Source organism: Mangifera indica, unplaced genomic scaffold (assembly GCF_011075055.1).
Source record: "Mangifera indica cultivar Alphonso unplaced genomic scaffold, CATAS_Mindica_2.1 Un_0082, whole genome shotgun sequence".
Classification (NCBI taxonomy): domain Eukaryota; kingdom Viridiplantae; phylum Streptophyta; class Magnoliopsida; order Sapindales; family Anacardiaceae; genus Mangifera; species Mangifera indica.
In genome coordinates, this window is record NW_025401174.1 from 59,984 (window position 1) to 71,552 (window position 11,569).

Consider the following 11,569-nt stretch of genomic DNA (forward strand, 5'->3'; position numbering starts at 1 on the left):
ATACTCTTAGCATGCACCATTAGATCATCAGATAATCACATCATATACACAATGTGATCGTCCATATTGAACAAACTTGCATGAATTTGAAAAATGTGTTGTGAAATACCAATATTTGTTTTCGGGAACCAAAATGAGGTATTACATGTCTTTACGTGTTATAGGACCTATGAAACACATTCCATGCACAAATCTGAGCATCATACAGTTGCCACGCTTTAGAAAAAAGGTTTCACGTGCCATAACTGATGTATACACGACTCCATTAGTATTTTTGGGTTCCAAGCCATTCTCAAGTCTACATGCAACCTTTGAAGACAAGAAGAATAAAGTTCTAGCAAATCCCAAGCCAAATGAAGCATTGCACCTTTAATTTTGGCACAACTTCACTTTTGGGCATAACCTTATTAGTTAGACTCAAGAATCCCTTGAGCAGTTTGCTCTTTTGGCCTAAAATAAGCTTCACATGGTGCCTTTCCAAGCCTAATCTACCCAAAACTCTTTTGAAGCCCCATTTAACTCAAACTTGTATATTTAGTTGGCTTTGAACTAGATGGAAACTTAGTTGCAAAGTTAGGAGACATGGTTCCTAGATTTAAGGAAAAGACAACTCACTTTTTGTTTTTAGCAACTAAGAGGTATGACTTAGCTTAATTCAAGGGATTTTTGTATAAAAGAATTAATAGATTTTGTTTTGGAAAGTCCATTTTGCCGCCACTTCTTCCTTGAATAAAAGGTGGTCATGCCTTTGTAAGAGTTTAGACACTTGAATTTTATGAAACATTGAATCAAAAGCTTGTTGGCTTTTCTTTTCTATTTTCCTTTATCTAATTCATTCTTGGTGGAAAAGTTGGTGATGGAAGGCCAAGGTTAGTGGAATTTCCTTTCTGCCTTGGTTAATGTTTTTGTTTTCCTTAAAAATCCAAATTTGAATGCATGTGCATGTATTGAAGTTGCATGGCAGAAAGTTATGAGATAATTATAGTTTTGCCACTCGTTCTGATGAGTCTTTTTGCATTGATATAATTTTGGTGTGATTCAAAGATCATTTGGGTTGTAAAATTTGAAGAAGAAAAACCTGCCCAATCATGTAAATAGTGATTCCAGGGTTTTATGTTGTGTGTGTTTTTGCAATTGAATTGATGAAAACACACCATTTGGTATCAAAGCTTTCGTTGCTGGTATGATTTATTTATGTTGTCCTCCATTTTAGAATTATTGTTTAATTTTGAAAGTTATTGTTTATCACGATTACTGTTCACAGAACCTTCATTTTGCCTAAACACAAACCTTAGTTAACCTAAACATTTACCTATACTTACCCCACCCTTAAACACTTATAGCCATTAGCCTTTACCTACTAGCTATTACCAAAAATGTCCCATAAAAAAACTTTATCCTCATCCTCCTCACCTTCTCATCCTTGCGAATTTGTCCACATGACATTAAAAGAAGAGGTCAAAAGAGAATTTAAAGCTATTAGGGACCGAATAAATCAAATGATGCAAATGATGAGAGACTTGACCCTCACTCAAAGTCGGGCACCCTTATCACAACCCCATACTTCAACACAAAGCTAAATACCTACTTCTTTACCTTACCCAACCCAACTACATCACCCAAGAAGGCATATTAGACCTTTTCTTCCTCTTCCTAGACATACTAGGGAGGAATTGATGTTTCATGATGAATCAAGTAGAGAAGAGCAAAATGGGGCACCTAGGAGAAATAAGGATGATGATAAGGGATTGAAAATTGAAATTCTGGAATTTGAGGGCAGTATGAGCCTGAATGACTTTGTTGATTTGTTATATGCTATAAAAAGGGTTTTTGAGTACAAAGGCTATTCGGATGAGAAAAAGGGTTTTTGAGTACAAAAGCTATTCGGATGAGAAAAAGTGCAAGATAGTCACTCTAAAATTCAAAGACTATGCTTCTTTGTGGTAGGAAAATTTAAAAAAACAAAAGAGAGGGACAACAAAAAGAAAGTTAGGTCTTGGGACAAACTTAAGAAGCTTTTGAATAAGAGATTTCTTCTTAATAATCATAAACAAGACCTTTACCTCAAATTGCACACCCTCAAGCAAGGAAGTGATAGTGTTAAGCATTACATAAAGGAATTTGAGAAGCTATTGATGAGGAGTGAGCTGTTGGAAGTAAAGGTGTAAACCATTGCAAGATTTATTGGAGGATTGAATCAAAAATTGCTCATATGTTAGAGTTACAACCATATTGCACTTTTGAAGATGTGTATATATTGGCTATTAAAGTGGACAAGTAAAAGAAGACTTTGAAGCCCACAGTCTCCAAGTCATTCTCCAAAGGGACATTAATTAACAAAAGCACATCTTTTACCATAAAGGTTCCCCATCCTACACAAATGTCATTGATTCTTCTTCTAAGGAGAGAGGTAAGGAAAAAGTGTAAAGCCAACTAAGGATAAGCCTAATATGGTGACGACCAACTTTTCCAACAAAAAGTGCTTATGAGAGCTTTGCATACGAAGCCTGTTCCTCATGAAGAGCAAAGATTTCATATTTTTCAATCAAAGTGCACCATTAGAGATAACGTATGTTCTTTAATTATAGATAGTAGAAGTTGTACAAATATGGCTTCATCTACCTTAGTGGAAAAGCTTAGATTACCTACCATACCTCATCCTCAACCATACAAACTCCAATGGTTGAGTAATAGGACCAGCCTCCAAGTAGCCAAACAAATGATTGTTTCCTTCTCTATTGGCAAGCATTATAATGATAAGATTTTGTGTGATGTGATTCCTATAAGTGCTCGTCACTTGTTATTAGGAAGACCTTGGCAATTTGATAAGGAAGTGAAGCATGATGGCAAAAAAAACACTTACTCCTTTAAATTCAGTGGTAAGACTATCACTTTAACTTTTCTTAGTCCACAACAAGTTCATAAAGCTATTAAGGAAAAAGAAGTAAAAAAAAAGAGCTTGTTTACGAATGGTCAGCAAGTGGAGGATAACTATCTTGAGGATTTGAGGGCAAATCCTTTTTAACCCAAGAAGGATGATGTATACACGACTCCATTGGCATTTTTAGGTTCTAAGCCATCATCAAGTCTCCATGAAGCCTTTGAAGCCAAGAAGAATGAAGGTCTAGCAAATCCCAAGCTAAAATAAGCATTGTACTTTCAATTTTGGCCTAACATCACTTTTGGGCATAGCCTTATTAGTTGGACTTAAGAATTCCTTGAGCAATTTGCTCTTTTGGACTAAAATAAGCTTTATATGGTGCATTTCCAAGCCCAATCCACCTAAGACTCTTTTGAAGCCCATTTTAACTCATTGTGTATTTAGTTGTCTTAAAACTAGATGGAAACTTAGTTGCAAAACTATGAGACATGATTCTTAGATTTAGGGAAAAGACAACTCACTTTTTGTCTTTAGCAACTAAGAGGTATGGCTTAGCTTAATTCAAAATTTTTGTATAAAATAATAAATAGATTTTGTATTGGAAAGTCTATTTTACAGCCACTTTTTCCCTATATAAAGGGTGGTCATGCTTCTGTAAGAGTTTAGACACTTAAATTTTATGAAACATTAAATTAAAAACTTGTTGGTTTTTCTTCTCTATTTTCCTTTATCTAATTCATTCTTGGTGGAAGAGTAGGTGATGGAAGACCCCAAGGTTTATGGAATTTCCTTTATGCCTTGGTTAATATTTTTATTTTCCTTAAAAGTCCAAATTTGAATACATGTGCATGTGTTGAAGTTGCATGGCAGAGAGTTATAAGATAATTACAATTTTGCCATTGATTTTGTCACTCGTTTTAACTACTTTATCTAATGAGTTTTGAATGCTTTTATAGCTTGATAGAAAGTTCTTTGAGTCCTTTTTGCATTGATATAATTTTGGTGTGATTTTAAGATCATTTATGCTGTAAACTTTGAAAAAGAAAAAAACTGCCCAACCATATAAATTGTGATTCTAGGATTTGTGTTGTGTGTTGTTGCATTAGTTTGATGAAAATGCACCAATAACGCACTGGGAAAATTTGCTTACATGTTGTCATACACCAAAATATGGTCCTACGTGCCTTTATGTGTCGAGTCGATGTGGCATGTGCCTCCACATGCCTAAGTAATCCATGCATGCGTGTTCACGCACCAAAAGTAAGCAATATGCGCCGGGGGAAGACTGTGATGCATTACCATATGCTAACACGCACCGATGACCGTAAATTGACCATTTAACGATGATCAGTCAAGCTTTGATAGTTGACTAGTTCAGGTTCAATCTTGTTGACCCATTGACCAAAAGGGCAGGCAATTAGGTTTTCCTAACTTGATTAAGACCTAGATCCATGATGAACCTTAATTCTTTGGTCGTTAAATTGACCGTTTTTTTACCATCCTTCGACAATGACACCATAGGGCTTTTAAAGCTTTTAGGTCGACCGTCCTTCTCAAACCAACTATGGTATCCAACATCATCAAATTATGACGATACAACAGCTAGAAGAACACATCATAAGTAACAGTTTTTGGCTTGATTTTCGTCAATTCAAACATTGATTCGATGCCATTTTAATTTCAATGCATGTAAAGGACATCAAGGCTTCATCCTAACATGTTTCTAATGTTCAATTTCATGCAATTTGGTTGAATTTAATTTGTGCTCAAAAAATTGAATTTAAACAAGATTTCATTCTAAAATAAAAAAAAAAAAAAGTCATATGATAATTGCATAGAATACATAATTTAATTAACAGAAAACATGGCATATTCATAACCTATGCTTTGATACCAATGTTGGAAACATTTAACATGCCAAAAATCAATTCTATAAATTCTGGAAAATGTTACAATCATTACTATTGAGGGAAGACAGTTTTGGAATTTAAAGAAGAGTCTAATTGCCAATAATATCCACACCAACTACCAATTTGGTTGTTAAACAGACTAAATCAGGTTGACTTGTTATGGGTGGACTTGAACCCAATACTTCCACACTCAAAAGTCATAGCCATTTGTATACTTTCTCATGAACATAAATCCAAATCTTTTTCAAACATCAGTGCTTCCATTACTAGTCATTTCATATCTTCATCAATCAAATATTAAAGGACTTAATATATATATGTGTGTGTGTATGTGTGTGTGTGTGTGTATCCACCATGATTCCTTATAAAACTAAAATATCAACAATTGAATTCAAAGAAAATCTTCATGCTTATTCTCAATTTACACCTTCATATCTCAATTATCAATATTTTTACTTACTAATCAAATCAATATGTTTCCCTTAACATGAAATCATCCATGAACACATAAGTTTGCACTCATTCAAGACTATATTCTGACATAATTAATATAATCTTGCATCACCATTTATAGATTTCAAATATACAACAATTAAGCATTTGTTTATTTGTGTTTCCTTCAGAACAAGTGACCAAGATCATTGATTCATCAAATAAACCAAAATCCAAAATTCATCTAATGAAACAACAAGAAAATCACGCTACTTACCTCTTTGGCGATATAATCTAGCCTTTACATGGCCTTGAATCATCTCTTCTTGTCTCCTCGTGCATCCTTTGCCTTCAAGTACACAAACTTCACAATTTCTCTCTGTTTTGGTTGTAGAAATAAGGTAAAAATTATGAACCACACACGAACGTGATTCTTTTTATATTCTTTCCAAGCAATAGTACATAGGCATGCATTAAGACACATGGGCATGTGTCATATTGCGATTTAAGCCATGTTCCAAAATTCTCACAAAATGCATCTCTATCTAACATTTAAATGTGCTAACAAGACATGGGTGTGCATACCCCATACACAAGTATGTATCATGTCCAAACTTGGTCAACCAACATGCATCTCCTAGAAAAGACCATTTTACCCTTTGACATGACATATGGGGTGTGCAACCTCCCTACTAGATCATGTATCCCAATTCCCACTCATAATAAATAATTCTTACAAATAATCACTCAATTCAAGCAAAAAGAAAAAAATAACCTTAGGCATACTTAATTCACCAAAATGAAGGGGACAATTAATTCAATAAGATCTCAACCCACTAGGAAGCCTATCAAGATTTTTTGAGTCCAATAGAGATGGTTATTGGCTTGATAAAATAATGAGAGTATTTTTTTAACAAAAGACTACGTTAAATAAATATAATATTAAAATATAACTTTATTTTTGTTTTTGTATAATGGAATTAACACAAAACCTAATAATTGAAAAGATATTATAAAGTGAGTTTGGGTTGGATACAAAACACCTTGATTGGTATTGATGTCTATAGATTGTACAATAAAATAGGAGAATCTTGTATGTTCTCACTCAAGATTTACCAGTTATGCCCAAACTTGGTGTCTAAATGAGGAAATTTAGGGTTTACTAGAAACTTGAAAATGGGTGACAATGGAGAATCGAACTCATGTGTTTAATATAATTAAATTGATCGAGAGTGCCAAAGCTCTAAACTCATGTATGACAACTAACATGGCCTTTAACCTTGTTATCTCATCTCTACTCGAATCCTACACTAAATTCATTATGGACTTTCTAAAGGATAATAAGGGAAAATCTATTAAAGGTTTGATAAGGATAGCAGTGAATGTTAACGTACATATTAAAATGGCTAAACAGGTTAAAACTAGTTTGGAAATAGAGGAAGAAAGAAATAAGGTTGACTCCTAGCTAAATTTTGAATCTCAGCTGATACGTTAGAACACATTAAACTCTCATAAAGGCACAATTGACAAAATAGGGTAATTTGCTTTTGATGTGGTAACCCTGACCACTAAAGCAAATGTTGCAAAACCTTTTCAGCTAACAAAAGAAGGAAGACTAAGTCTTCAACTTCAAGTAAGATTGAGAATTGAATCTTTTCTTGAAATCTTAGACTATTTAACATGACATTGAAATTCTCACATTTGTTTGATGTGAAGAAACTGAGGCATAGTAGGATGTTAGCCTAGAGAAAAGGTGAACCTACAAGTTGGAAATGTGGTATGTGTATGCCACATTAGTTATAGGATCTATGAATTCATTCTAGCCCACAGATAACATAAAAAGAAATAAAAACTAGTTATAATATTTTTCAAAAATAAAACTTTTGGGAGATTTATCACTAAGATTATTTCAAGAATTCTAAATCGTATAATTAATTTGGACCAATAATTTGGCATGAAAGGCTGAGTCAAGATTGGAATTTTGATTCATTTGATTGTTGTTAAATGATAGATATTAGTTATGTCTTTAGACAAAAATGACCATGTCAGTCTTTCGCTGTTTTCAGTAGAAGTATCATTCAATTATTGAATTTTGTCTAAATAATAAGAATTAACAGTTTGTGCCAAATAAATCAAATTTTGAATTTCATTTAATTCATTAGATATTCCAATGAATATGATTTATAGATCTTCAAAAATATAAATCTGAATACCTTGAATAAATTCAAGGAATTCAAGAATGAAATAAAGAATTTGTTAATGCAAGTATTCAATCACTTGGGTTAAACCAAGAAAGAGAATGCATAAAACAAATGGTCTAATTTAATACCTAAGGTGTAGTAGGAGTTTTAACAGTGGTGGTGACACTAATGTTAAGCAATTAACTTAAGTTAGTTAAACCATGTGTTAAATAGATTATCTTATGTGATATTATAAAGGAAACTTACAAATATGCTCTTCCAGAATGGGTTTTAAAATCTATTTCAAAAGATTCTTTTATACATTATTCTCTGAAAGATCAAGTGAGAGGATAATAGAACTTAATTAAGTTCTAATTCACAAGAAAAATAGATATAAAGTAAATCATATGTCAATAAGTATGGTTGAACATCATAATAAAAATATGACCTAACTATACAAAAGCATGTAAGAAAGAAGAGGTGTGTTATAAGTTTATAAGAATTAAAATTCTCATAACTCTTGATAAATGCACTGGTCATTTATGACATTGAAATTTGAGACCTACAAGTGAAACTAAAATCTAGATGCACTCATAATTGTTGCATGCCATTAAAAGTTTGATAGTTAATTATCAAGAGTAACTCCAATTGATAAAACCTAGAATGGTTTTGATAATAATCGATGGTAATAACCTTAAAAAGGAGTTGGTCATGTGTGTGAGTTGATGAGTTCTACTTAAGAAATTGCATGAACATTGCAATCTAGAAATATTCATACAAATAAAATCATCAAATTTTTTTGTTCTACAAAGATAAATATGAAAACTATATATAAAAGCTAGTGGGAGTACAATAACAATTTTGACATTGTGTATCTATATGACAATAAACTTATCAAAATTAAGTGTGAAATTTGCAGTTAACATAATAAGAGTTGGGAAACCAGGTAATCCTTCATAAAAGAACTTAAACTAAGTACATATCCTCACTTGATCTATTGTTATAGATCATATAAACTATTAAATTTAAGTTGGAGTGTTTATAATAGAGGATGGCTGAAGGGATTCAACAAATAAGAATCCAAAAAGATTCTCTTTCATTATGATGATATATGCCTCTGTTGGATTATGTGTCATTGAACACATAAATTGAGAGACAAAGATGATTAGATTTTTATTGGCGTCAATTATTAGAATAATTATGAATATCATGATATACACTCAAAGTTGATGTCTCAATCTTTAAGAAATACTAACTATGTTCAAATAGGCATTGTTGGATGACACACTAGGAAATATCCTTGATTTCCTGAAAAGGAATATGGATAATTCCTGAGATACTAAAGGATGAAGTCACTGACTGAGGAATAGTGACATAAGACAAATCAAGTCAAAAATAATAAATATCAATTCAAAAGGATAGATTGTATAAATGTTGAATCAATTCTACATTAAAAATTGAGATGAGGCATTCAAAATGCAAGGTCTTAAATGATATATTAGTTTGTAAAACTGACTTTTAGCATAATTGATTTAATGCTATTAGTACTAAACAAAAGTTTTATAGAGTCATGGTTTTACCAAACTGTTTAATTGCATACTCTAGTGATTTCACCTTATTAGATTGACAAAAGGAAAGGTTACTTAACCTTTGGAAAACTGAATGAACAAATTGTATCAATGAATGCTCTATCACAACAAAAGCAATGATGGACATGTATGGTCATCCAATATTATTTGCATGGATGATTGGCTATAGTATAAGTGGGAGATTGTTGGGGTTTGTGCCCTAGAGCTAATCCCCATGACGATACAAGTTCATTAATAAAGGTCACATTTGTAATTTATTGTGACATTCTTTGTTTATAAAATCTATTAATATATGCTTAGACAAATGTCCTAAGAATGGTTGAACCATGATGAAGGAATCAATGCTTGACACCTAATCGTGAGAACCCTATATGCACATTAGGTGGCAATTCTTAAAATGTTCATAACTTTAATATTACCATGACTAAGGGCATGGATAATAGTGATAGAGTTATCATAGTGTTAAACAACCTCATTAAAAGATGATGATAGTTCTCACGTGTCAAAATTGTTTGTTGATAACTTAGTACAATACATGGGTGTACGGTGTAGATATTTTCACCAAACTAACCCACAAGATAATTCCATATGAATGGTTGTTCTAATGTTTATAAAATATATCTTCTTAGTGAATGAAGGTACATGTGTCCTTAGACTTGAGGTCACCAAACCATTCTATGTAAAGATTGGTATGGTTTGACACCAGCCCAATGTAGTCTAGTAAGAAGATTACCAAAAAGGTTGTGATTAGCCATATCAAGATCTGTACGAAGGTTATGGTGGATCAACAGAGGATTCATCATTTCTAAGCGTAGAAGTTGATATCTTAGTTAGGGCCCTTTAATAGATAATAATGACTAATTAAATTTATAACCATAGTAGGATTGAGTTGATGTTTAATCCAGGGTTTTTTAGTTGTTTACAGAGGTCAGTTTATCTAACTAAAAGATCCCTGAGGGAGAAACTTCATCTATACCTTAGCCTTAAAGAGATATCATGTGACAAAAGGATCAAATTGTACGAGTAACCATATCATTGACAGGTTAAAAAGTCATATGTTGACATTTCACTAATCGGGTGGCTATGATGTCTTACTAGAGGTTGCTCATAGTCTGTGTCCAAATAGATGTTGGATTGAGAGCTTAAAATGATATGGTCACTACCAACTTAGTGGAGAGCTTATAGATCGCATATAGAAAGGAGTTGATCGAACTCTAGAGGCATAAGATTTCTTAAGTTGAATCTAAGTCGGATTCAATATAAATTCTGGATTGAGGGTTTTGAATCTTGGAAAGGCTTTTAGACCCAAAAATATATTTTATAATACCTAGGGACTAAAGTGAAATAATCCTGAGCGGTTAGAGTTGTATGTGAGAAAGTATAGGGTTAGGTTGGATTTATCTAATTGGATAAATCTAAGCCTAGTTTATATTTCCATTGGGCCATGAAATGTATAAATATAGAAAAGGATATATTAATATATATTATAACACACACACACACACATATATATATATATATATATATATATATATATATATATATATATTAGGGCCCATGAACATGTGCATATATGTGTGTGTGTGTATACAATGTGTTATGTAAAAAAGCGCACATGGGAATTAAATATGACTTGTAAAGTTTGTGTAAAAGTCAAAGTTCTCACATGGAAAGAAGATGGTGCACATCACTTACCTATATACATGTTATTATGCATGTTAAAGAGTGACGATAAAAAGGTTTTCTCATATAACAAAAGTGCATAATGAGAGCATTGCTTCTCACAAAAAGAACAGAAGGCGCACACCACATGCTTTCCTTTGTTAGCGTGAATTATAACCCTAGCAATCTAGATGAAGAAAAGCCACTTCTATTGCTTTCACCTAAAATTAATGAATCATTCTCAAGACTTAACAACCTTCAAGCATGATTTTAAACTCAAATTTAGTTTATGCTCTGTATGGATACCAAGGTTCAAGCCTACTTTAGGTTTTGGTAGCACTTTTATAATATGTCTAAATTAATGGAAGTGAAAGGAGTCACCTACACAAGTATATTGTATAAACACCTTATATGTTTGTGAATTAATTACCTTAAAAGGCCAATCCAGAAGGGGTTTTTATGATATATTTTTTATCAGTTAAAATTTTTAAACACTATTCTGCTACCTAAAGGCCATAAATTCCCTACACTTGAGAGTTGTGTTTGATGTGTTAAAGAAGCAAAAACTCTATGGAAAGCTAGAAAAGTGTGAGTTTTTTTATAGGCAGCATCATCTTCCTTAGGTATGTCATTCCAAGATATGGAATTATGCTAGATCAATCCAAGGTGGATGCAATCAGAACCTGGCCTAAGCCTAAGACCATCACGGATGTAAGAAGTTTTCATGGCTTGGTTTTATTTTATAGGAAATCTGTTCCTAATTTCAGCACCATCATAGCTCTCATCATCGAGTGTATGAAGAAGGGTTAATCTAAGTGGACTTCAACGACCAATAAAGCTTTTAAGGTGATAAGCCAAAATTATGTGAAACACCTATTCTTGCATTATTGGATTTTGACAATTTACATGCATATC